This window comes from Halichoerus grypus, chromosome 6 (assembly GCF_964656455.1).
Source record: "Halichoerus grypus chromosome 6, mHalGry1.hap1.1, whole genome shotgun sequence".
NCBI classification, from domain to species: domain Eukaryota; kingdom Metazoa; phylum Chordata; class Mammalia; order Carnivora; family Phocidae; genus Halichoerus; species Halichoerus grypus.
In genome coordinates this window covers 44979258-45004907 of record NC_135717.1, presented here as the reverse complement: position 1 = coordinate 45004907, position 25650 = coordinate 44979258, and the positions used below count along the sequence as shown (strand labels likewise).

Genomic DNA, 25650 nt, shown 5'->3' with positions numbered 1-25650 from the left:
ATCTGGCCATCTACACGCCAAGGAGAAGGGCTCAGAAGAAACCAATCTGCCCACACCTTGATCTCAGACTTTCAGCCTCCTGAACTATGGAGAAAATACATTCTGGCTGTTTAAGCCCCTCAGTCTGTGGTACTATGTCATGGCAGCCTTAACAAATTAATACAATTACTTTCTAATTCCAGAACATTCCATCATCTCAAAAAGACACTACATACCATTAGCAGTCACCACCCATTCCTAACTCCAGAACATTCCATTGCCTCAAAAAGAAACTACATACCATTAGCAGTCATTATCCATTCCCTACCTCTCCCAGCCCAGGCAAGCACTAATCTACTTTCTGTCCGTATGCATTATACCTATTCTGGATATGTAATATCAATAGACTCACCCAGTATGTGGTCTTTTGTGCCTGGCTTCTTTCACTTAGCACCATATTTTAAGGATCATCCATGCTGTAGCTTGTCAAATAATTATTTTCATTGTCAAATAATATTTCATTGTATGAATATACAGTACCTTTTGTTTATTCATTCATCAATTGATAGATATTTGAGCTATGTGTACCTTTTTGCTATTACAGGTAATGCTGTTTTGAATATTCATGTACACATTGTTGTGTAGACATGTATTTTCAATTCTCTTGGGCATGCACCTAGGGGTAGAATTGCCGGGTCCTATGGCAAGTCTGTGTTTTCCAAGATGGCAGCAACATTTTACATTCCCACCAGCAATGTATGAGGGGTTTCTACTTTTTGACATCCCTGCTAAAATTTGTTACTGTCTTTTTAATTACAGGCACACCATGCCTTCTACTTTATTGTGCTTTGCAGATAGTGCATTTTTTTTTACAAATTAAAGTTTTGTGGTAACTCTGTGTTGAGCAAGTCTATCAGTGCTATTTTTCCAATAGCTTTTGCTCGCTTTGTGTCTCTATGTCATATTTTGGTAATTCTCACAATATTTCAAACTTTTTCATTATTATTGTATTTGTTATGGTGACCCGTGACCAGTAATGATGACTCACTGAAAGCTCAGATGATGGTTAGCATTTTTTAGCAATGAAGTATTTTCAAATTAAGGTATATGCATTGTTTTTTTTTTTTTTTTTTTTTAGACATAATGCCATTGGCACACTTAATAGATTACATTATAGTGTAAACATAACTTTTCTGTGCACTGGGAAACCAGAAATTTCATTTGACTTGCTTTATTGTGACATTTGCTTTACTGTGGTGGTTTGGAACCAATCCCACAGTACCTCCAGGGCATGCCTGCATAGCCATCTACTGGGTAAAAGTAGTATCTCATTGTGTTTTTGATTTGCATTTCCCCAACAGATTGTGATGTTAAGTATTTTTTTCAGATGTTTATTGGCCATTTATATATTTACTTTGAACAATGTATGTTTGAATCCTTTGTTCATTTTTTTTCAAAATTGAATTGTCTTTTTATTGTTGAGTTGTAAGAATTATACAGTCTAGGTACAGGTCCCGTTTGGGATTTTTTAGCATTTTATTCCATTTTATGAGTTGCCTTTTCACTTTCTTGATAGCGTTTTTTGACACATATACACTGCTATTTTTTATAAAGTTGAATTAATCTATTTCTCTTTTGTCGCTTATACTGTCGGTGTCATGTCTAAGAAATCCATGACTAAGCAAAAGTCACAAAAATTTACCTCTGTTTTTAAATTTTCTTTTAAAAGTTTTCATAGTTTGAGTTCTTATATTTAGGTGTTTGGTCTACTTTGAGTTAACTTTTTAATATGGTGTGAGGCAGAGGTCCTATTTCATTATTTTACACGTGGATGTCCATTTCTTTCACCATTTGTTGACAAGATAATTGCTTTCCCATTGAATTATCTTGGTACCCTTGTTGAAATGACTTAACAGTAAATGCAAGGATTTATTCACGGACTCTTAAATCTATTCTTCTGGTGTATGTGGCTATCATTATGCCAGGATCATACAGTCTTGATTCCTGTAGTTTGTTTGAAGTCAAAAAGTGAGCCCTCCAACTTTGTTCTTTTCCAATATTGTTTTGGCTATTCTTGGTCCCTTGTATTTTCTTTACTTCATCTTGATTAAGCATTTTATTTGGGTTATTGTAACTTACATCCAAAGGAAAATGTGTTCTGCAGCTGGAGGGAAATATCTCAGGTAGCTCAGATGGAAACAATCCGCATTTATGCCTAGTATCTCTGTATAATTATTAGGTATGCCTTTCTTTTACTCCTCTAAGAGTCCTAATTATGAATGCTGAAGTATCTGGTCATCCTCATTTTCAATCACATGAGTTGCAAAGCTCTTTCAATACCCAGCTAGGGAATTGAGTCTGTCCGAGAACTAGGTACAATCCGTAATCCATTCCAATGCCGTGGAGCTACTTGAAATTATTCTTTGCTTCAACTTTTAAAAGATAAGCTTATCAATCACTTTTAATGTCAAGTTATCTCTCACAGGATATCCTCTAAGTGAGTTTTTTTTTTTTTTTTTAATCGATCCCTTTCACTGACTTTCTCCTTTAGGACAAAGAGACAAAGCATGGAGAAAACATGCTTTTCAATCCTTCCTTTTATCTCCTCAATATTATTACATTTGAAAATACCTTAGAGTATTATTTCTTATTTAAATATATATCTTACTATTGGAAAAAGAATTTACATAAAATATTTAAATTTAGCAAATAGACTTTTGTAAATCATGTCCAATGGTACTCAATAACAAATAATACTCAGTGGAATGTTAGCCTTGAATTAGTCTAGTGTGATGCAGCAACACTGACAGTAAAGAGATTTGGCACAATACAAGAGTATCACTTCGGAGCTCCAATGCAAGCACGAGATCAGGAATTTGTAACTACAGGATTTATATCTGGGTTGTTTGGTTTTACTTTTCACTTTGAAGATTACATTTTATGTAGGCCTGGAATAATACATGAATACACTCAGTCTTCTAATCTGATAACTATGAGAAGTTGACATAAAAATGTGAAATAAAAATCAAGAAAAATATTTGAAGTTGGTACTAAATATTTTAATTGTAGATGGGTTTTTGGTGTCCTCTCTATCTTTGGACATTTACTTAGAAAGAGTGAGGCTCTTCAATATAAACAAACATAGCTAAATAAGGAGACATTAAAGCACTTTACTAGGCCTACTGAAGTGTCCTGTAGTATAGTGAAATAAAATCAGGTAAATAATATCAAATTTGTTTTATTGTGGGGGCAATGAACAGCATCAAGGCTGGCTCAACCTGATGCATATTCAGTAAGGTTCTGGATCACTACATTACCTCAAGACTCCAAAACTTACGTATTGCAAAAGTTTTCCTTTGCATAAGGTGACAAGTGTTTGGATCTGAAGGAAAAAAAGAAGAAGAATGGAAAAGAAAAAAAAGGAAGGAAAAGGATGCATTGCTATTTTATGCTTTCTCTTTCTGTATCTGCTCTGTAGGGAGTATTTTGGTTCTGTGTTTCAGACAATTCACCAGTGAATTCTCAACAAAGTCAAGAATGAAAGGAATGATTGTGCCCAGTGTTAGAGAAGCTAAAAGAAGCTGCAAGATCACAATATTGGGCTGTAGGAGACTCTTAACTTTGCTTTTGAAGAATGTGTCAGTGGATATATGAATTGAATATGTATTAAGTTCTATCATTTTTCAAGTTAAAGGTCACTTCAAAGCAGATGATTTCTCCTCTTACCTCTCTCTCTTCCTCGCCTCTCTCACACAGCACATACACACACCCACATAGGAACACACACACACACATTCACACAGCACACCCACACCCACATAGGAACACACACACACACACTCACACAGCACACACACAGAAACACACAATGACATGCTTCCTCTATAAGGTGACACATGCAGATGGAAATAAAGACTTACTTTCCAGAATTTGTATCATATCCTGACTGTTTTAAAGAAATGGAGTGCGAGCTTTTTATTTTCATGTCCCTGATGATTTTAGGAAGAAATGGTAAAGACTGACAAGGATTAAAAGAATGCTTTGCAACTAACTTGGTCTGGATTACCAAGGAGATTTTATGAGGTTATTCAAACAGTGGAGGAAAAACTAATGCCTTGGGGTGGACTTGCTCATAAAGAATTAAACATTCACTGTATTCCTCTACATGTTTTGAGAAGTGTGGCATTCTACTTGAATAAAATCTACGTCACCCTAAAATATATCACTAATGAATTATTAGTGTATGACTATATATTTAAAATAAATGCTTTTTGGTCAAAATAGAAACAACTCAACTAAAACAAGAATCTTTTATTCAAGTGACAAAATTTGCATCTCTCATAGGGAAGTCAGTGCATTAAGACACAGCAATTTTAGACGTGTAGCCCTTAACTATGTGCAAATGGGTTTTTGGTAAAGTTACATTCCTCTCAGCTCTGTGTTACAAAGGAAAATACACACAAAGAACTTTGGGAACTAATAAGAGCTATTTCTTTTTATTCTGACACTTAAGTCTACTATTTAATTGTTACATATAATCCTATTCACAGCAACTGAAAACAATGACAACTTTCTTTTCCACTTTTGCAATTGTCTCATGAATCAAAGAGCACTAGTAGGCTGCAAAAGGAATAATAATAAAAATACACCATAAATTTCTCTAAGCAATTGTCATATCTCATGCCTTATTACTAAATGGAACTTTAAAGAATGGAACCATGATTTTTTGTTGAATAAAAGGTCTCTTATTTAAATGTATTGTAATGTGATCCAAGGAACACACGGTTCCATGTAGGGTCTTGCATCATTCGTGGCAATGAAGGCAGAAACTCAGATCTACGTGCTGGTTTTTCTGTCCTCCTTTCTCCCCACCTCCCTCATCCCACCATACTTCAGCAAGCAATGCTATCACAAACAATGCAAGTGTCTGCTTCCCACTGGGCTCCTTGTCTGAACCACTGTGTACAAGAAATGGATCAGGATCATGTTTCCGACTCATGGTGCTCTAGAGACAACTCTTTATCCAGATTACAAGTGATATGATACGGGGTATTGCTGGTTTTCTCTTTAGCAACACTTTGGCAATCCTTATGTACCACAACCAGTGGGGGAAAGGGGCTACCCATGCATGAAAGAAAATAGAACTCTTTTGAAATGCATCTTTCATATGGAAAATTATAGCACGGACACCGTGTGATGTGGTAGATAATGTTCTAAATAATGTCCTGTAGCAACTGCAATAGGAGGTTTCTAAAGTAGTACATTGGCAATTGTATGTTGAATAAATTCCCCTGGTAAATATAATATTTGCCACAGTTTGTAAACTTCTGCAATAGATGTTTAATAAATGCTTACTGGTTGGCTGAATTCTGAGAATTTTTGCATGGTTACTTACACACAACAAAATCAGAAAGTAGAAGAGGCAAAGCTGTATAAATGGTCCCTTTTCTCTTACGTGTTCCAATCTAAGATCAAAATCTGAACACAGAACAATCAATTTATGATATTCCAAACTTCAGTAGATGCATTAAAAGAATTCCAGACAAAGGTTTATACCAATATCGACACGGTAGGAATCACAGTGTGTGCCAAGACCACAAGAGGACTCACATAGACGTTATAATATCTTAGGGGGGGCAGTGGGCATTGGTGCCCCACTGTCATGCGTGTGTGTGTGTGTGTGTGCGAGAGAGAGAGAGAGAGAGAGAGAGAGAGAGAGAGAGACTCCCAACCTTAATGACCATATGGAGTCATCCTTCCTTATGAAAATCCGTTCTTCTAGGTATGCCTGGGTGGCTCAGTCAGTTAATGGGCTGCGTTTGGCTCAGGTCATGATCTCGGGGTCCTGAGATTGAGTCCCACATTGGGCTCCATGCTCAGTGGGGGGTCTGCTTCTCCCTCTCCCTCTGCTGCTTCCCCTGCTTGTGCTCTCTCCCGCGTGCACTCTCTCTCTCAAATAAATCCATAAAATCCTAAAAAAAAAAAAAAGAAAGAAAATCCGTTCTTCTACCAGCATGGTTGAATCGAGACTCAAATTTTGCATGAGGATAATTTTTACTATATTTTTTGGGCAATTTTTTAAATATATATTTTTTTAAATTTTATTTATTTATTTGACAGAGACAGACACAGCGAGAGAAGGAAGACAAGCAGGGGGAGTGGGAGAGGGAGAAGCAGGCCTCCCGCGGAGCAGGGAGCCCGATGCGGGGCTCCATCCCAGGACCCTGGGATCATGACCTGAGCTGAAGGCAGACGCTTAACGACTGAGCCACCCAGGCGCCACTTTTTGGGCAATTTTAAAGATAGAAAAGTATAATTTATTGCTATAAAATGCCAATTAAATGACTTCAAAAGAGTTGATAATTTTTGTAAAATTGGTTGAGACATTGTGCTAACAACTATATATATATACACACACACATATGATTATCTTTAATTCTTACAATTGCTCTATAATTATCCTTACATATTATTTTGTAAGGATAAAATTATCCTTATTTTATACATAAGGAAATTAGGAGGTTATGAGTTCTACCACCTATTACTTGCAAAAAAATCATCTGGTTGTATGAAGGTGCACAATCTTCTTGAAAATCTGAATATTTTTAGAATAAGCATGAATACATATATATAAAATATATAAGAAATATATGAAGTATTAAAGCATTAAAATCATGTGTCAAAAGAGTAATACAGCCCAAAAGGACATGTTTATTCTTATCAATTTCTCGGCCTGTTTTTAGTGATACACCATGAAATGCAGTGTCAAGGCAGAATCACATGAACTGCAAACACACCAGGGTCCCAGACCTTTGAGCTTAACAGACATTCAGTGCAAGGAGGTGAACTCTGTGGACACATTAAAAGACCTTCTGTAGAACTAGATTACACAGCTACTGTACAAAACTAACTCCCACCCATTTTTGAAACAGAAGGCCATTTGAGTGAATGCTACGTTTTTCTCTGCAATGGATTCTATGACTCTTCAGTAGAAACTCTGCTGGTCTACTGAATGCATGGAAAGGCCAGCTCATAACCACTCATTCAGGCCAGCAGAGCACCTGCTGGTTTTATTTTATTTATTTATTTTTTTATTATTATGTTATGTTAATCACCATATATTACATCATTAGTTTTTGATGTAGTGTTCCATGATTCATTGTTTGTGCATAACACCCAGTGCTCCATGCAGAACGTGCCCTCTTTAATACCCATCACCAGGCTAACCCATCCTCCCACCCCCCTCCCCTCTAGAACCCTCAGTTTGTTTCTCAGAGTCCATCGTCTCTCATGGTTCGTCTCCCCCTCCAATGTCCCCCCTTCATTCTTCCCCTCCTGCTATCTTCTTCTTCTTCTTCTTTTTTTTTTTTTAAACATATATTGCATTATTTGTTTCAGAGGTACAGATCTGTGATTCAACAGTCTTGCACAATTCACAGTGCTCACCATAGCACATACCCTCCCCAATGTCTATCACCCAGCCACCCCATCCCTCCCACCCCCCACCACTCCACTCCAGCAACCCTCAGTTTGTTTCCTGAGATTAAGAATTCCTCATATCAGTGAGGTCATATGATACATGTCTTTCTCTGATTGACTTATTTCACTCAGCATAACATTCTCCAGTTCCATCCACGTCGTTGCAAATGGCAAGATTTCATTCCTTTTGATGGCTGCATAATATTCCGTTGTGTATATATACCACATCTTCTTTATCCACTCATCTGTCGATGGACATCTGGGCTCTTTCCACAGTTTGGCTATTGTGGACATTGCACCTGCTCGTTTTATACACTGCACTGCTCTATAGGGGGCATCATTTCCTTTACCCCAGTTAGATGAACACTAGCGTGGTGGGCGTCCTTAAATACCTCATCATGATATTATATTAAAATAATTGTTACACTGAAAGAGAATCTGAAAGCACCAGAACTCTTACTATAGTAGTGCACTTCTCAAAATAAGTGTGCATGCACGAGCTCCTCAATTATTAAAATAATGTGTGTTTAGTATGAAATGCTAGAAAGTATGAGGAAGAGGAAAACAGTCTGTAATTCTACCACCCATTAATTAAGTGAACTTTAAAACTAGGATCCTCCTTGGGGCGCCTGGGTGGCTCAGTTGATTAAGTGTCTGCCTTGGGCTCAGGTCATGATATCAGAGTCCTGGGATCTCAGAGTCCTGGGATCGAGCCCCGCATCAGGCTTCCTGCTCAGCGGGGAGCCTGCTTCTCCCTCCCCCTGCTTGTGCTCTCTCTCTGTCAAATAAGTAAATAAAATCTATAAAAAAAAAATAAAACTAGGATCCTCTACTACTTTAGATTATAATTACCCGAACATTTGTCTTGCTAATATGTATTACATGGTCTTCTAAATTCTCACTTTTCTGACTTTATCATCATTTATATGACCAGTATTTTACTGTTAGACATTTACGTTATTGTTTATTTTGCACTCATATAATGTGGTGATAAACTTTTGATATAAACCAAAATAAGTGTATAAAATAAATACAATTATCCTTACTTCTTATTATTACCTTCAAGTATATTCCTAATGGTGTTTCTGGGTCAAAAGTTCTGAATATTTATTGCTTCAATATATACTGACAACTGCTATCCATCAAGGTTGTGTTAATTTGCAGCTTGGCCATCAGAGTAGATGTCCATTATCCTGCATTCTTACAAATGTGGGGTATGAACATATCATATTGGTTTGCCAGTGAAAGTCATGTTTTACTGCTGTTTTAATCTGCAACTTTTATTGCTAAAACGCTAGAATGTTTTACGTGTTTACTTGTCATTTGCTTCTTCTTATATGTTCATGCTTTGCCCATTTTTCTATTGTAGTGTTCACATTTTTCACATGACTTTTATGGGAGTTAAATAGAGGAAGAAAGCTGACACATTGCATTGTGAGCATTTTAGACTTGTTTTATATTAACCTTTGCACACATTGTGAGCATTAACTCAGGGACAAATTATATATACCAATGGTCAGGAAATATGGTTGGTAGAGCCCATTTGCAAGTAACTGGGATAAAAATTTAAAGATTTTTTTTTAAGATTCTTTTTGAAAAAAATCCTTGTCCTTGAAAAATACTTGAAAAATGAATGCATGCCCCATTTTAACCATCTGGTCCAGAGTATTTTAAAGGAAAAAGCCACTTAATAATAATAGTGATAATGTTAGTAACAGTTAACATTTGCTGTGAGTGTATGTGTAAGGCACTGTGCCAAGCACTTCATATTCTCAAAACGATCCATGAAACAGATACTCTATCCACATTTTATAGTCAAAGAAACTAACTCATAATGTAACATGCACAAGATTACTAAACCAGTGTATATATATATCCTACCACTCTTTTACTCTGGCTGAGATGGCGAAAAAAATGTGCATAAAATTACCTTCTGTCGTCATGGAAGAAAGAGATTTCCTAAAATAAAGTCCTGGAATTAGTGTATTCAGTTGAACCCTATGGTTCACGATCCAGTTGAACACTTGAAACAGATACTCTATCCACATTTTATAGTCATGGCTCTTTTGGTAGGTCAATAGTGATCAAATATTGATCATATAAGTTTATGTGGTTCAAACAAATTCATTTGAAATGGTTAGAAATGACAAGAAAAAGTGCATGCAAACAACCTGTAAAAGAAAATCTGTTTTGGGGATGTCATTACTAAAGCCGAGTCCATGTATTTTACAGAGTGTGAAGCTGCCACTGACAGAGGGCACACAAACTTTCCAAGCACTTAAAATAAGTGTCCTTTTAGAAAGATTATACATCTTGTGAATGTCTTCTTGAATATTCAGTGACCACGAAGGTTTCTCTTCTTTTCATCATTCTGGTAAAATTTTTTGGCTCCTTCATCTTCTGCTCTTTCCCCAAATCCAGCCCTACTCTCTCTCTCTCGTTGTCCCAATTACTCTCCACCTTCCTCTCCGCTACTCTGCCTCTGTCTAGGGAATGTTGATTGAGGAACTACTAGGTAGTATGCTTGATGCTGTAATCTCTTGTTCATGGTGGTGAACAGGACAGTCTTTTAAGGAGTTTATTTATGAGGTGGTGGAGAAGAAAAGAGGTGACTTGTTCCCATTAGATAGAAAATCACTTTGCAGTGGCACTTAAAATAATCCTGGATGATGGTGGAAGGCTTTTCCACCAGAGGTGACTTTGAAACTGGGATGTTGGAGGGGAAGGAGCCCCAGGAGAGCACTTGAACTTAGGAGACAGAAACTGAAATTCAAGGCTGCTAACACAGTCGGAATTCGTGGGGCGGGGGACTGGGGGTATGTAGTTTCACTTAACAGCACCATGTTTATAAGGAAAATGAAATTCTTAATTAAAAATCTTCCCACAAAGAAAACTTTACATTCAGATAGTTTCACTGGTAAATTTCATCAACCATTTCAGAAAGAAATATACTAAATTTACTCAAGTTCTTTAAGATATTAGAGGAATACAGAACAGTTTCTACTCATCCTATGGGGTTAGTACCAGTCTGATATCAAACCCTGACAAAGACATTTTAAAAAAAAATTATAGACTAATATCTCTCATGAATATAAATTAGCAAGATCTTAACATAATATTGGTAAATCAAATCCAGCAAAAAAGTAAAAATAAAATGCATTTTATTTTCCTGATGTAAAAGCCACAAATCACAAAATCACCATCTTGTTAGAACAAAAGAGAAGATCTATATGATGATCTAAAAAGATGCAGAAAAATCACTTGCCAAAACTCAAAAAAATTCATGATAAACACTGTCAGCAAATGAGGGATAGAAGGGAAACTTCTCAACTTATAAAAGGCACCTACCAAAATGTTCAGCTAACATCCTATGTAAAATCAGAAACAAGGCAAGAATGTGGGCTCTCACCACTGCTCTTCAGCATTGTACTGGAGGGCAATGTCATGAGGCTCGATAAAGTGAAAACATAACAATCGAAAACAAAGAAGTAAAATTGTCTTTATTCTCCAGGGTCATTATTACTTATATATAAAATCCTTAGAACATTTATCAGACTAGTAAGCGAAAATAGTATGGTGGCAGGGTGCCTGGTCAAAAAACAAAAAGAATTTTATTTCTACAGTGTAGCAGCAAACACTTGGGAAAAAATGTAGATATGAAGGGATTAAAAAAAAAACACGACAGTTAGAGTAGCATAAAAATCATAAAGTATTTGGGGCAAATTTAACAAAAGGAATACAAGACCTCTACACTAGAAACAACAAGACTTTGAAGACATACGAGAGATAAGGACCTACATAAAATGAAAGTTATACCATGTTCAGGGATTAGAAGATTCAATGTCATTAAGATGTCAAGTATGCTGCTTCTGTACATACTTGGGGGTAGAGAAATGACTCCTGAGTAGGTCCATGGACTCAAGGGAGCCAACGGGAGAGGGTCCTGACCCTGATGTCCCCTATCTAAGAGGACTCCATGGCAAGGCTTCAGGTCCTCAGGTATGGAGGCAACTTGGACCCTCTGCCATGGCTCCCAGCATGTCTAGCTATGCCCTGTAATGTTCCCGTTATTCATGGCTATGGATGTAAATTCCTCTGAAGAAGCACTGGAGGAATCATTACTGTATGCCCTTGCTTGGCTCACAGCATGTTGCAGCACCTCGTATCATGGAGCTCCAGTCTCTCCTTTTCCATTTCTGAGAGTTGTCATGCTCACATCTGATATCAAAATATACTCTAAGATAAGGCAAATGACTTCAGTATAGAGAGCCCATAATTCCCTAGTATTGAATTTAATAATGATGGTAAGTGCGTTAGAATTACCTGGAATGTTTGTTAAAGCTGCAGATTCCTGGACCCCATATCTGACCAACCAATCAGAATATGCAATGGCCGCTCCCCCAAGTCTGCATTTTAAAAGGCCCCTCCCGTTCTGATGCACACTACAATCTGCGAAAAAGTTACCTCACTGGCGAGGCAGATCGAAGAAATGGCAGACAGCTAGAGTGTTAACCCCAGAATTATTCAGGCAAGTGTAAGTACCAGAATGTTTATCTAATGACATGCAATGCAGAGATTTCAAGTGGAGGTCAGGCAAAGTTGATTTGTGTTTATAGGAGAGCAATTTATTCATAGTAGGTCCTGTGTGGTATCACCCGTGTAATAAATGGGAAAGAAAATTTAGCCCTTTGGAGGAAGGAAGCATTTAGAACTAAATTAGGTGCGATGGCTTCCTGGAGTCTAGAGCAGAGCCCTAGTCTGAGGGGAGATGTGACGTAGGAGGCTGCATAAAAAAGTAGCAAGTGATTATTGAGATGATCTAGGGACCGCGCTCAGAGCAGGCTGGGCTTATGAGGTTCTGGGCTGCAGGGCCCACCCTGATGTTCAGAATGTCCATTTGATCACTAGACCCTTCTTCTGACATCAGGGAAACTCATTACCTCCAGTTCTTCATCTTCCACGAAACCCTCAAAACCATTTTTTTTTTCCTGATTCTCTCATCTTGGTCGTGTGTCACTCACCCACAATGGTTGCACTGTTTCACACCTCACGTGTGTGTGACAGATAAAGACCTGTCCCCGGCAGGTCCGTAGCATTGTTGCTCGGCTCCGGTCCTGAGTTCCACGGCGCAGAGCCCTAGTCACAGAGCAGGTGCCTCCTACTTGTAACACAGGTATCATCTCCATCGCAGCTTCTTGCTAGCAGTGCGGCTGAGAGACACCTGCTCAGGTCTCCAAGTTCAAAAGTGATGCGCAAAATACGCCAGCTTCTCAGCGTGTGGCAACCGGCCCAGATTACTCCCAGAGGTATCTCACTCTGATCCAGCCTTCCGATGTAGACGTGTGGCAGTGTGCGTTACTGACCATCGTCTGTTTATGACCCGTTGCTGAATGTCGCCACATGAACTAGGGTTGGGAAGTGTTTCGAAATTTGATAGAGTGTTTTTCCAGTCATCATTTAAAATGTATGACGGGGGGCGCCTGGGGGGCTCAGTCAGTTAAGCCTCTGCCTTCGGCTCAGGTCATGATCTCAGGGTCCTGGGATCGAGCTCCATGTTGGGCTCCCTGCTCAGCAGGGGTGGGGGGGCTGCTTGTCCCTCTGTCCTTCCCCCTACCTTGTGCTCACTCTCTCTCTCAAATAAATAAATAAAATCTTTAAAAAATATATAAAATAAAATGTATGACAAATCCTGGCATTTCAAATTCTATGTTCAGCAGTTGACATCTTTAATTCTGATCGTTAGACAAACAGCCATATCCTGACAAGGTGGTTTTTATCACCTCCTCTGGGTGAGTTACGTGTGCTTGGGAGGGCTACGGAGGGTGCATTTCTGCAGCTCCGCAGCCTTGTTTGTTCTGTGCTGTGCTTATGCTACATCGGGAAAGATTTGAAAAACCGAGTCCATCTCCTGGAGATGACTTTACGTTCTTCAAGTCTATCAAAAGCTTAAAGAAATGTTATGCAAAAGAAAGAGTAAAGTGTAAAGTTCTAATTAAATTAAAGTGTCAGTTTTGCTACAAAGGAATTACTGAGGTTTTTGGCACTGCGGCATGTTCCGGTGGAAAGAGGCAGCGAGCTGCGAATTTCATTCCAAGCTGTAGCCCTGGCTCCATCAGAGACCAAATTAGGACCCTGAGTAAGCCATTTCCTGGATCTGGACTTCTGGGCCACTGGTCAAAAAACTCAACATATACTATATTGGAAAAGGGACCCCATCTAAGGGGTCTGCCATCCTTAAAATGCTTACTTTTATGAATCAATTGAATATATGGTGTTACCCTAAGTTTGTATTAGGGAGAAATCTTTTGTGAAAATACAAATCCTAATTATAGCTTGATTCTTTCCCATGTCTGGCTAGATGGGGTTTTTACTGAGTGGACTGAACCACAAATTGCTCTGGTTAGCCTACCATGGGGAGATGAACTTAAAGATTAACATTCCACATGGAAGACAGTGTTTGTCACCCCCAACATGGTCTCTGTGCACGGGATGGCTTAAGAGCCCAACGTTGTGGATGGGGAAAAAAAAAGGTGTTTCCCTAGAATTTGTAACTAGTTGTGCAATTATTGGCTAGGGAACCCCACGTCCGGACCCTGTGTCTCTCATGGGGGCTGTGTAGGAGCTCCGTAGTGCCAGGCAGCTCTGCGGGCTGACCCATTAAATTTGACCAGGAACAAAAGGGGTTTTGCCTGACTTTCTATTTAGCATAAACAGAAGAGTTCGCACTTTATAGCAAATATGCACCTTCATTACTTATCACAGGCTTCCGTACGAATTTCAGATCCTCTGAGGACATGCATGAACTCTCCGGGGACAGACAAAGTGTGGTGACGTTGATGTGTCTGAGTTGATAACAAACCTAGTAAGGTTTTCCTGCTTTTAGATTTCATGTTCTGGGCATCTCCATCACACGCACAAAGCTGACACACAAGATAAATGTCAAACTTTTTAATAAAGGAGCAGTTAGTTAAAAACTACAAAAGTAAAAAGAACTCAGACTGTCTCATTTCTGTTTTTCTGGTTTCCTTTCTTTTTCTGTTTTGGGGCCTGTTCTTTACAACTCACTGAGCAGCTGAGTTTACGCGAGGGGAGAATTTCATTTGAAGTGAAGCTGGACTGAATCGCCCCTTTGGAAACTTCCCAAGTACAGAGTAAAGGATGCTCGGCATTCCAGGCCGATGACAGAGTGAAATGTGACCAGTGCCAAATGCTCTCTGCTTTCCTGGTGCAAGGCTACTCCAGGAAGTGGCCGTTAAATACAAAATAGGCTTCTGGCCCGAAATACGGTCTCAAAATTTCCCTACCTGCTTTTGTGCGAAGATTGTTTGAGCAGCACCGTCAGTGGATGGATATGATTCTTCAACTATTTTACCTTGACTCCTTGTGGCAAAATGATAAGTTATGCAACATAATTCATACTCTGTCGCAGAAGATGTTTTTCTATTATTTGAAAGCAGAATAGTAACTTTGAGACTTACGAAAAGATAGAATCACATTTTCCTCCTTTTCTCCAAGTTATATAATCAATCGCTTTTAAATATACGACATGTCTTTCCGATTTGGGTGAGCATTGTTGTTCATTCTGTGTGTCCATGTGTGTATGTACACGTAGGTTTGTATATTTTACATAAAAGTCCCATCTAAGTGTAAACATTTCATGTCTAGATTTTACATACTTTTTTACTTTATATATTTTAGCTTTTTTAGATATATTTGATATATTTTAGATTTTAATATGAGTATAAGTATTCATGCTTATGTCTATTTTACATCTAAGCATAAATATTTATATTAAATATATACCTGTGCATATGGAGGGAATTCATACATTTAGCAAATATTTATTGAGCAACTACTTTGTCAAGCAATATTCTAGATTTGGGGGGTATTCCAATAAAAGTTAAACCAAAATTCTGCCCTCATGAATCTAACACGCTGTCAGTTTTCACATTCTTGACTTACTGTTGCTACTTGGGATAAAGCAGGTACTTCTATGGCCTTATCAGTACAAAAAACATTATTATTACAGGAGATAATATATAATGGGCATTTTTTGAGCTCTGGTTTCATTTGTATCAATTATTAAGTGCAAGACACTTTTGCCTTGATCAATTCCATTTTGTTACATTTTAGAAGTACGATCTTTATTAGGAAGCACCCTATGGCATATATAATTCCTATTTTAGATTTTAACAAACATTTAAACTATTAAAAATATAAAGACACATAAATTTCAAATAACCATATAATTATTTCTCTTCTACATTAATTTATTGACAGATAAGGTAGCACGGACAATTTTGTGTTCTGTATTCCTAGTTCAAGGTCTGAAGTCAAATTTCTTCTCTGTTCATAGCCGTCATTCTGCGTTGTTTATCTGATTATGAAAACTGTATAAGGCAGGTTGTAAAAATGTATAAACTACAACAAGAACGTTAAAATTAACAATAAAACAGGGGCGCCTGGGTGGCTCAGTTGTTAAGCATCTGCCTTCAGCTCAGGTCATGATCTCAGGGTCCTGGGATCGAGCCCCGCATCGGGCTCCCTGCTCAGCAGGGAACCTGCTTCTCCCTCTCCCACTTTCCCTGCTTGTGTTCCCTCTGTCGCTGTCTCTCTCTGTCAAATAAATAAATGAAAAATCTTTTAAAAAATAAAATAAAATAAAATAAAATAAACAATAAAACAAAAGTGGAGACACATACATGTCATACGCATGCAACTAAAATGCGTTCGTGATCATGGATATTCCTAGTTTATGTCAGTGCCTCTCAGCCACAGCTGCAGATTAAAATATTTAGGGAGCTCAAAAACACAGATCCCCAGACCCCTTCCCCCTTAGAATCTGACTTGATTGGTCCTCTGAGGTGGGGACTCTGAAAGGTTACATTGTGAAGAATGTGAAAAGCAGCTCTAATCTGCAGCCAAGGCGGGAGACCCTTGACTACAGACTTGTCTCAGTTTCTGGGCAGATCAGGCCACTGAATGAAAATGTCCACAAGGGTGAGATAAGTAAGATCCTGTGGTCCTAGAACGAAGTAGACGTTTCCTGGGGGATGCTCGTGGGAAGACTTACTGGGACAGAACTCAGTGAGGAGAACCGTTGGGCTCTTCCACGTACCGATTCTGAAGGTGGCATCACATTTCTTCCACAGCTGGTAAAATTTTCTCAGCTACTGTGGTATTAAAAATAGAAAGAGAGAGAAAATGTGGAACAGGTGCAAGCCTGCGGAAATGTACGGCCCTGGAATTCACAGCCACATCACTTCTGGCACGTTTCTAGTAGACATAGATTGGATACAGACCAATTCTCACCGTATTGACTCAGCTATATTAAGCAAAAGGACTCCCATCATTAAATTAATGAGGGAAACAACCTATAAAAGTAATTAGGCAGGAAAGAAGGGTAAAGTCAAGCCCAGTAAACGGTCAGAGAAGGGTTTATTTTTAGCAAAACGTGGAAGTTTTACAATAATGACAATAATGTTTTGGAAGTACCATTAATCTTTGTAAACGGCTGATAGCAGTGGAAATTAAAAACAGTGTAGTGCTGAAGGCTGATCTATGTGTTTTAACTAGTCTAGAATTAGAGTTTATGAATCTAAACAATAACTTTTGACGTCTATTTGTCGTTGCTTAAAAGCACAAAGTTGAACAAAAATCAAAATGACTTCACTAATGCTTCAGCGAAGCTTGATTTTAAAGTCATCTATTTCCTCTCTTCCACAAATCTCCCTTCTTCTTTTCTTAGCCTTTTGTTTCAGGAACCTGGCACCACCCCAAAATCGAGGAAGGAGGCTCACAGTACAGACACAATTCCTGTAGAAACCAGCTAGATCCTGCATTTCCCTATAACCCTCCCCCTGTCCCCCTAGTCCCTTCCTCTGGGTCAGGCTTGCAGTTTTTGAAGGTCAGAGCCAGAGCCTGCTGCAGCCTCCTTTGCCCAGCAAAGCCACAAAGCTATTGTTCCTCTTTATCCCAAACTCTGCCTTTGCGTTATATTTTGACTCCGAAGCACAGAGGTCAGGTTTTGACAACGTATTCCTACCTCTTTTGATATGACAGAGAAAAGATTCCTGTCAAAACCAATTAAAAAGCTGAGATTATTTGGAAGCATTAAATGCTCAACATTAAGACCGCAAAAAGCTTGTAAAAGTTTAATATTGTGACCTGCAAAAGGGCATATTCTAAAATAATAGAAATCACCACCCATTCTCACTGATGACTGGGATCAGCTACTGGTGGTGTTATGCCTGAAGGCGGGTCATTGATCATCTCTATTACCACTGTTTCCATGCTGCCCAAACTGAATCATGAGCATTAGCCACACCCACCGCTCCCCATCCCCAGTGTCCAGTGTGGGATTAGAAGCCCAGATTGGAAAAGTTGCCAGACCTGAATGTCAGATTTTTTTTTTTCAAAATGTTTGCTGTAAAAGATACTGCCAAGTAGTTCAGCAAGTATCTCCACATTTGTAAAAGTAATGATATCTCAAAAGCTGTGCTAAAAATTATTTTTATTTCAGCAAAAATCTGGAGTAAAAGCCTATTGGGCCACCCTAAAACTTTTGGAGACCATGGCCAACCACTGGAAGTCCACGTACTTGGAGCTTTTAGTCTATTGAGAGAAATGGTGAGTTAAGCTCTTGGCACTGCTAGTCAGGACCCACACGATCAGGACTGAAATTTTTGGAAAAAGACAAGTGTGCTCTGTTTCTCAAGGTGGAGATCTAAGTTGGGAGGGACATTTTCTGGAAATTGAAAAATGGAAAACAAACAATAGTGTTCTTTTAGGCTACCATTTTGTTATTATTATTTTTAAAATTGTACTTTAAGTAAAATAAAATTCTCTTAGGTGTGACCGTGTGGAAGGACACTAAGTATGCTTGAATCCAGTTCTACACAAGGGTTTCAGAAGAAGTGAAAGATCCAGACTACTTATTGACAGCCAGAGAAGGAACTATAGATGTAAAAATAAAACCAAATCCAATGTGGGACTCTGACCACAGCATTAGTAAACATACAAGCAATGAGTAAAGACAAATCCCAAAGCTAAGCATGGCAGAAGTGAAGGCAAAGGGCAAAAAATCAAATCAATTTAGGCTACTGATTCACTAACAAAAAAAGAAGTACTGGAAAAAACTGCAGGAAAAATTGTAAAACCACTAAAAGTGATGTGTTGTCTTCTTTTTTTCAAAATGAAAGGGAACACAAGGTACTTGGTGCCCCAGTGTACTGATATGTCAGTCTCAGAATTAAAGACAAATGTCTCTCTTGCCAGTCATTTTCATCCGGTCCTCTCTTGGTGTGACTGGCCTCTGGCTCGTCTGCTCCAGAGTCTTATGAGATTACAAAGTGTCACCTGGAGCTGTGGCCTCATCTGAGGCTGGACGGAAGTGGGGTGGGGGAGATCTGCTTCCAAGCTTGGTGGTGGTCACATTCTGTTCCACACAAGTATCAGTGCGAGGGCCTCTGGTTTTGTTGCCTACAGGACAGAGGCTGCTGTAATCTCTTTTCTATGTAGCCCTCTCCATATGCCAGCCCCTAACCTATAGCTTGTTTCTTAAAAGTGTTCAAGGCAAAGATGGAAGCCATAATCCTTTGAAACACAATCACACACACGTAATCAGGGGATCCCTCCCCTTTGCATTGTCTTGCTTATAAAGGCAAATCACAGGACACACCTATACTCAAGCAAGGGGATGAGACACAAAGGATTCACAAAGATGGTCAGATTCACAAAGACAAATAGTCTGGGGTCATGGGGCCACCTTAGACTCTGTCCAATGCATATATATAGAAGCAACACTTTTAATAAAATGTTAACAAATATAAACAGCAGAATGTGGAAAGGATTATATGCTGTGACTGGTGGGGTTTATCTCAAGAATGAAAGATTGGTCCAACATTAAAAAATAACCAATATTAGTTTTCTCCATTGACAAAATAAAGTAAAAAAATCATATGAAATCTCAGTAAATGCATCAACGTAATTCAACTTTCATTAGTGATAAAAGCTCTCTGCTTAATAAGAATAGAAGTAGTAAAGGGCATCTAGGAAAAATGCATACCTTATATCACAGCTAATGGTGACAAACTGGATGCTTCCTATAGAAGAACAGAGATAAGGCAAAGACTTTTTACTCCCAGAACTTCTGAAGTTCATCATTGTACTAGGAATCTTAGTCACTACAACAAAGTGAGCAAAAGAAACAAGAATCATAAGATGGGGGAGGGAAGGGGGTGCCTGGGTGGCTCAGTCGTTAAGTGTCTGCCTTCAGCTCAGGTCGTGATCCCAGAGTCCTGGGATTGAGCCCCACATTGGGCTCCCTGCTCCGCGGGGAAGCCTGCTTCTCCCTCTCCTACTCCCCCTGCTTGTGTTCCCTGCCTTGCTGTGTGTCTCTCTCTGTCAAATAAATAAATAAAATCTTAAAAAAAAAAAAAGATGGGGGAGGGAAGTACAATTTTCATTCACATATGATTATATATATATATATATATATATATATATATATATATATAAAATCCTAAGAAAAATATTACAAAGCCATTAGAATAAAATAAATTAATTTAGCAAGATCACAAGAAAAAAATTGATATAAAAACAAAGTATATGTGTTAGCAATGAGTTTCAGAAATAAAAAAAAAATCCATTCATAATACCAGCAAAAATCAAAGTATTTAGAAATTAGTTTAATAATAAAAGATATACAAGATGTATTCAGGAAAGCATTTCTGAAAGAAACTAAGGAGGACTAAATAAGTGGAGAGATATACCATGTTCATTGACTATAAGGTTCAATAACCTTAAGATTTTAATTTCCCCCAAATTTATCTATGAGTTCAGTGCAACCCTAACCAGAATCTTAGCAGGAATTTTTGTAAAAATTGACAAGCTGATTTGATATTATGTAGAAATGCAAAAAACAAGCTAAAACATTTTTGAAAATGAAGAAAAGTCAGAGAACTCATGGCACATGATTACCAAGTATAACAATAATTAAGACAGCATGGGAAAAATAGGCAAATAGATCGATGGAACAAAATAGGTCATCCAGAAGATGACCCCCACTATGGTTCTGTTGTCTAACTGTGAGGTTGCCTCCAACTGTGACCTTGGACTCAGTCTTGTGACTTGCTTTAGCCAATGGGAAGTTAGAATGTGATGCTAACAGAGGAAAGGTACATGCCAACGAAGCTTGCTCACTGTGGCACATCTGCCATGACCCCGAGAACATGCTCAAGCTAGTTTGAGAGAGAATGAGGGACATGGGGCCCAGATACTCCCATTGCCCTGTCCCAGAGCCAGCCCACAGCTGGACATGTGAGTGAGCCAACTAAGAAAACAGCTCAGCTGAGACCAGTCGAAATTGCAAACCCACAAAGCCATGACTTCTATAAAAGCTTATTATGGTTTGGAGGTGGTTTGTTACTGCAGCATCATTTTGCAGTGGATAACTGATGTACTTATATCTTATCTACCTCAAAATTTCACCTCAGAGGAATCCTCATTCATTTTAACAAGTTATTAGTGTTATTGAAGAGGGTGTGTGTGTGTGTGTGTGTGTGTGTATGTACTGGTTGGAAAATTTGGTGATTCATATTATGGGTTTTGATCCCTGCCCCCCCCCCCACTGTTGGTAACTCAATCATCTTTTCTAGAAGCTAGTGCTGCTCCAAGATCCCAGATGTCAGATGTGACTTGCAGAGGGTATTATGCATAAATATTTGGATCTTAGTAAAGTTTCCTAGATGTTAGTATGATTTGTTTTTCCCACCAAATTCCAGAATACTTATCAAATTGTCTCCAATTTATGCAATGAAAATATTTATCCTACAAAAGAGTTTCCGTAAGATTGAACTTGACATTTGCATTCATCATGGTCGAGACTTTTTGTTTTGAAATGTGGGACTGGTACATCTATTGCCTCCTGAGATTCTGTTAAAAAAAGTCTCTGAGGGGCTCCCTGCTCAGCGGGGAGCCTGCTTCTCCCTCTCCCACTCCCCTTGCTTGTGTTCCTGCTCTCGCAATCTCTGTCAAATAAATAAATAAAATCTTTAAAAAAAAATCTCTGAGAATTTATTTTCATTTTTCATGTTTTAATTCATGTCCAGCACATGTTACCATACTTTAAAAATAGTCTTTATTTCATTCATTTTAATATCAATTGACTTAGCTAATATCTTTCAGGTGTAATCTTCAGCCCTTAGAAAAGGCTTTTAATGTGGGAATGAAGAACAAGACCAAATATCAGATGACAATGAATTAATTTCTACTTGGATTTCTGCATTTAGCAACTACTCTCTTTGAATTTTTTTAACTGAAAAATGTGTGTATTCTTATATTTCTCCTTTAACATTTTTTTTAAAGCCTGCTAGTGACATTCCAAAAGATATTTTTTTAACCAGATATTTTAATTTTAGAAACTGTGATAGGAATTTTGGGAAACCACATGACCTCTATGAGCAGCAATTGACTATATTAGAATCCTACATGATACTACATGATGGGAAACAATCCCAAAAGTAACCTCAAGGAATGTATAACATTCAGGAATAATCTTATTCCTGAGATTATTTCGTGATATGAGCGTTATTAAAAAATAAAGCTAGAGACTAAAACCACAATTTGCCTCAGTGGGTTAAATTGTATGTCAACTTAAACTTTTTTTTTCCCACTCTGTTGAGATATAATTAATTCACAGTAAACTGCCCATATTTAAGTTGCACAATTTGAAGGATTTTGACATATGTGAGCTTTGTGAAACCATCACCATAATCAAGACACTAACTACTTCCATCTCCCTGAAAAGTTACTTCAGGCCATCTGTCCCTCCCTCCAACCCTGTCCCAGCAATCAATGATCTATTCTCCACCATTATGGATTAGATTGCATTTCCTGAAATCTCATAAAATGGAATCATAGAGGAGGGATAGTGTTCTGTGTCTTCTTCCATTTAGCAAGATTATTTTGAGATCCATCCATGTTGCTATATGTATCAAAAGGTTGTTGCATATTATTACTGAGTGGTTTTCAATTGAATAAATATACTACATTTTGTTTGAGTCTATTGGTGAACATTTGGGATGCTTCCAGTGTTTGGTTATTATAAATAAATCTGCTATGAACACTGATGTAATAAATTTTTTTATATACATTTACTTCTCTCTTGGGTAAATACCCCTTGGTGGAAGGGCTGCTTCTTATGATAAGTGTATGTTTACTTTGTTTAAGATGATGTCAAACTGTTTCTAATCTCACTCACAGTGTATGAGAGTCCAGTGGTTCTACATCCTAGGTCAGTCCTTCTAGCCATTCTAGAAGGTGGGTGGTAGTATCTGATTGTGGTTTGAATTTGCATTTCCCTGCTGTTGATATTGAGCATCCTTTTGTGTATTTTTTGGAGGGAAATTTGTGTATTGGGGGGGATTTTTAAAAAAATTATTTATTTAAATTCAATTTAGTTAACATATTCTGTATTAGTAGTTTCAGGGATAGAATTTAGTGATTCATCAGTTGCATATAACACGCAGTGCTCATCACATCAATTACCCTCCTTAATCACCCAATTATCCCTTCCCACCACTTGCCTCCCCTCCAGCAACCCTCAGTTTGTTCCCTAGAGGTCAGTGTCTCTTATGGTTTGCCTCCCTCTCTATTTACATCTTATTTTTTCTTCCATTTCCCTATGTTTATCTGTTTTGTTTCTTAAATTCCACATACGAGTGAAGTCATATGATAATTGTCCTTCTCTGACTTATTTCACTTAGCACAATACCCTCTAGTTCCATCCACATTGTTGCAAATGTCAAGCTTTCATTCTTTTTGACGGCTGAGTAATAGTCCACTGTACATATACACCACATCTTCTTTATCCATTCATCCGTCAATGGACATCTGGGCTCTTTCCATAGTTTGGCTCTTGTGGACATTGCTGTTATAAACATTGGGGTGCATGTGCCCCTTCAAACAATTATGTGTATCCTTTGGATAAATACCTAATAGTGCAATTGCTGGGTCATAGGGTAGCTCTATTTTTAACTTTTTGAGGAACCCCCATACTGTTCTCCAGAGTGGCTGTACCAGTTTGCATTCCCACCAACAGTGTAAGAGGGTTCCCCTTTCTCTACATCCTCACCAACACCTGATGTTTCTTGTGTTATTGATTTTAGACATTCTGACAGGTGTGAGGTGGTATCTCAATGTGGTTTTGATTTGTATTTCCCTGATGCTGAATGATGTTAAGCATTTTTTCATGTGTCTGTTGGCCATTTGTATTGGGGGGATTTTTGTATCTTATTTTGTAAAGGACTGTTCAATATTTTGTCCATTTTATTGGGTCATTTGTTTTGCTATTACTGAACTGTAAGAATTCTTCCTATAATCTGGAAACTAGTCCTGTATTTGATGTTTGTATTGCAGTATTTTCTCATGCTGTTCATTCCCTTTTTATTTTGATTATGTGATTTTCTTAATTCTTAGAAGAAAAATAGTTTTAATTTTAATAAAGTTCAATTTATTAATTATTTGTTCTTATAAGATTCAGGGGTGTGTGTGTGTGTTGTGTGTGTGTGTGTTTATCCAAAATCATAAAATTTTTATTCTCTTTTACATATTCTTCCAGATATTTTAGTATTGGATTTTTAATTAATATATGTGATCTAGTCCAAGTTTTTAAAAGTGTGGTTATGAGTAAAGGGTCTATGTCTAATGTTCTGGTATCACTTGTCGAAATGACTTTCTACTTCTCATTGAATTGCTTTGGTATCTTTGTCAAAAATAAATTTACCATGTATGTGTAGGTCAACTTCTAAATTGGTGATTCTGAAATGGGGGGCAAATCTGTAGGTTCTTGGACATCCCCTGTTAGATGTATTCTTACATATTTTATGGTTTCTTGTCCTATTTTTTTTTTAAATCTTAGATAAATGGTTAAAGTTATAGATGAACATTAAGAATGGGCACATGGGTAGTCCATAGATGCCAGTGGATTTAACAGACGTGTTTGTCTTGATTTCTGAGAACTTGCTTTCCCTGAATCTTTAAATCCCCAAATCTGTGTCTCCCAGCTCCTGGAGAAAGGCTCTCTCTTGCTGCATTTTCTTCAAATGGTGTTTTTCTAGCTGTTTTCCAGGTGCTGCTTCTTCTCTCAGTTGTTCGATTGCTTGGAGCTTCTTGTTTAGGTTCTTGGTCTGTTTGTCTATCTCAGGCTCTCAAGAGGTGGCTGAGTGGCAGTCTTTCGTGGTATGCTCTGTGGGGAGGGAGCGGGGCCAATCAGGCCTCTTGCCACTTCTCAGGCCCTGCTCTTCAGCTTTCTTAGCCTCAAGTTTCCTTTAATTTTGAGCGGCTGTTTTCAATAGAGGCTTTTCATTTCCTGGTTGTGATTTTACGTTCAGTGGTGGTTCCTCCTCAAGCAATTTAGAATTGGTGATTGGTTTATTTCCTAAAACTGGGCATCTGTAAGCCATTGCAGCTTTGTGTTCTTCACTGGGTACGTCACTTGGAACTGCTTGGTAAGTCATTGTTTTTGCTGGAAACAGTCCATCCAAAAATGGGTGCCAAGGAACCTGTCATATTTCTGCATTTGATGGCACATACTTGTGCAAGAAGAGCCAGGTTAATGCCGAATCTTGTACCCAATGTTAACATGGAACCTGGGAGGACAGGTAGCTTGTTAAAAGGCACTTGCCATCTGAGCACCAAGGGACATATTTAGAATCAGAAATAAGTTTGTAGTTCGTAACATCCCACCCTTTTTTGTCTCTTCAGCTTTTCAAATTTAGCTAGTACTCATATGTGTCCATGAGGACTGTCAACGTCTGCATTATGACAACCGGTTCCAAAGTCAAACACAGAATCACATTTGGCAAGCATAAAACCATAATTTGAGCTACATCATCAAGAAGCCAGTTTTGGTAACTGTGCTCCAGCATGTCCTCTGTTTGTTGCTATGAACTCATACTGGACAACTGTTGAAATACATCAATTAAAATTGCTCGCAAGCTCCCTTTGTCAAGAATTTCTAAAAACCATAAAAACAACATATGTCAGCTTTTAATAAATTACAATAATTTTTAAATACTCTCTTTATTTACATAGAATATTTACTAGTTTGGCATTTGTTTCTTTACTCAAATTATCCATGAAACATTCAATAAAACAATGTTTATGATCTGAACATTACTGGATCTCCAT

At 38.1% G+C, this 25650-nt stretch overlaps 1 pseudogene; it reads right to left on the bottom strand.

Moving 5' to 3' along the window:
* Positions 1 to 24497: 24497 nt before the first annotated feature.
* Positions 24498 to 25329, bottom strand: LOC118520379 (eukaryotic translation initiation factor 2A pseudogene; annotated as a pseudogene).
* Between the last annotated feature and the right edge of the window lie 321 nt (positions 25330 to 25650).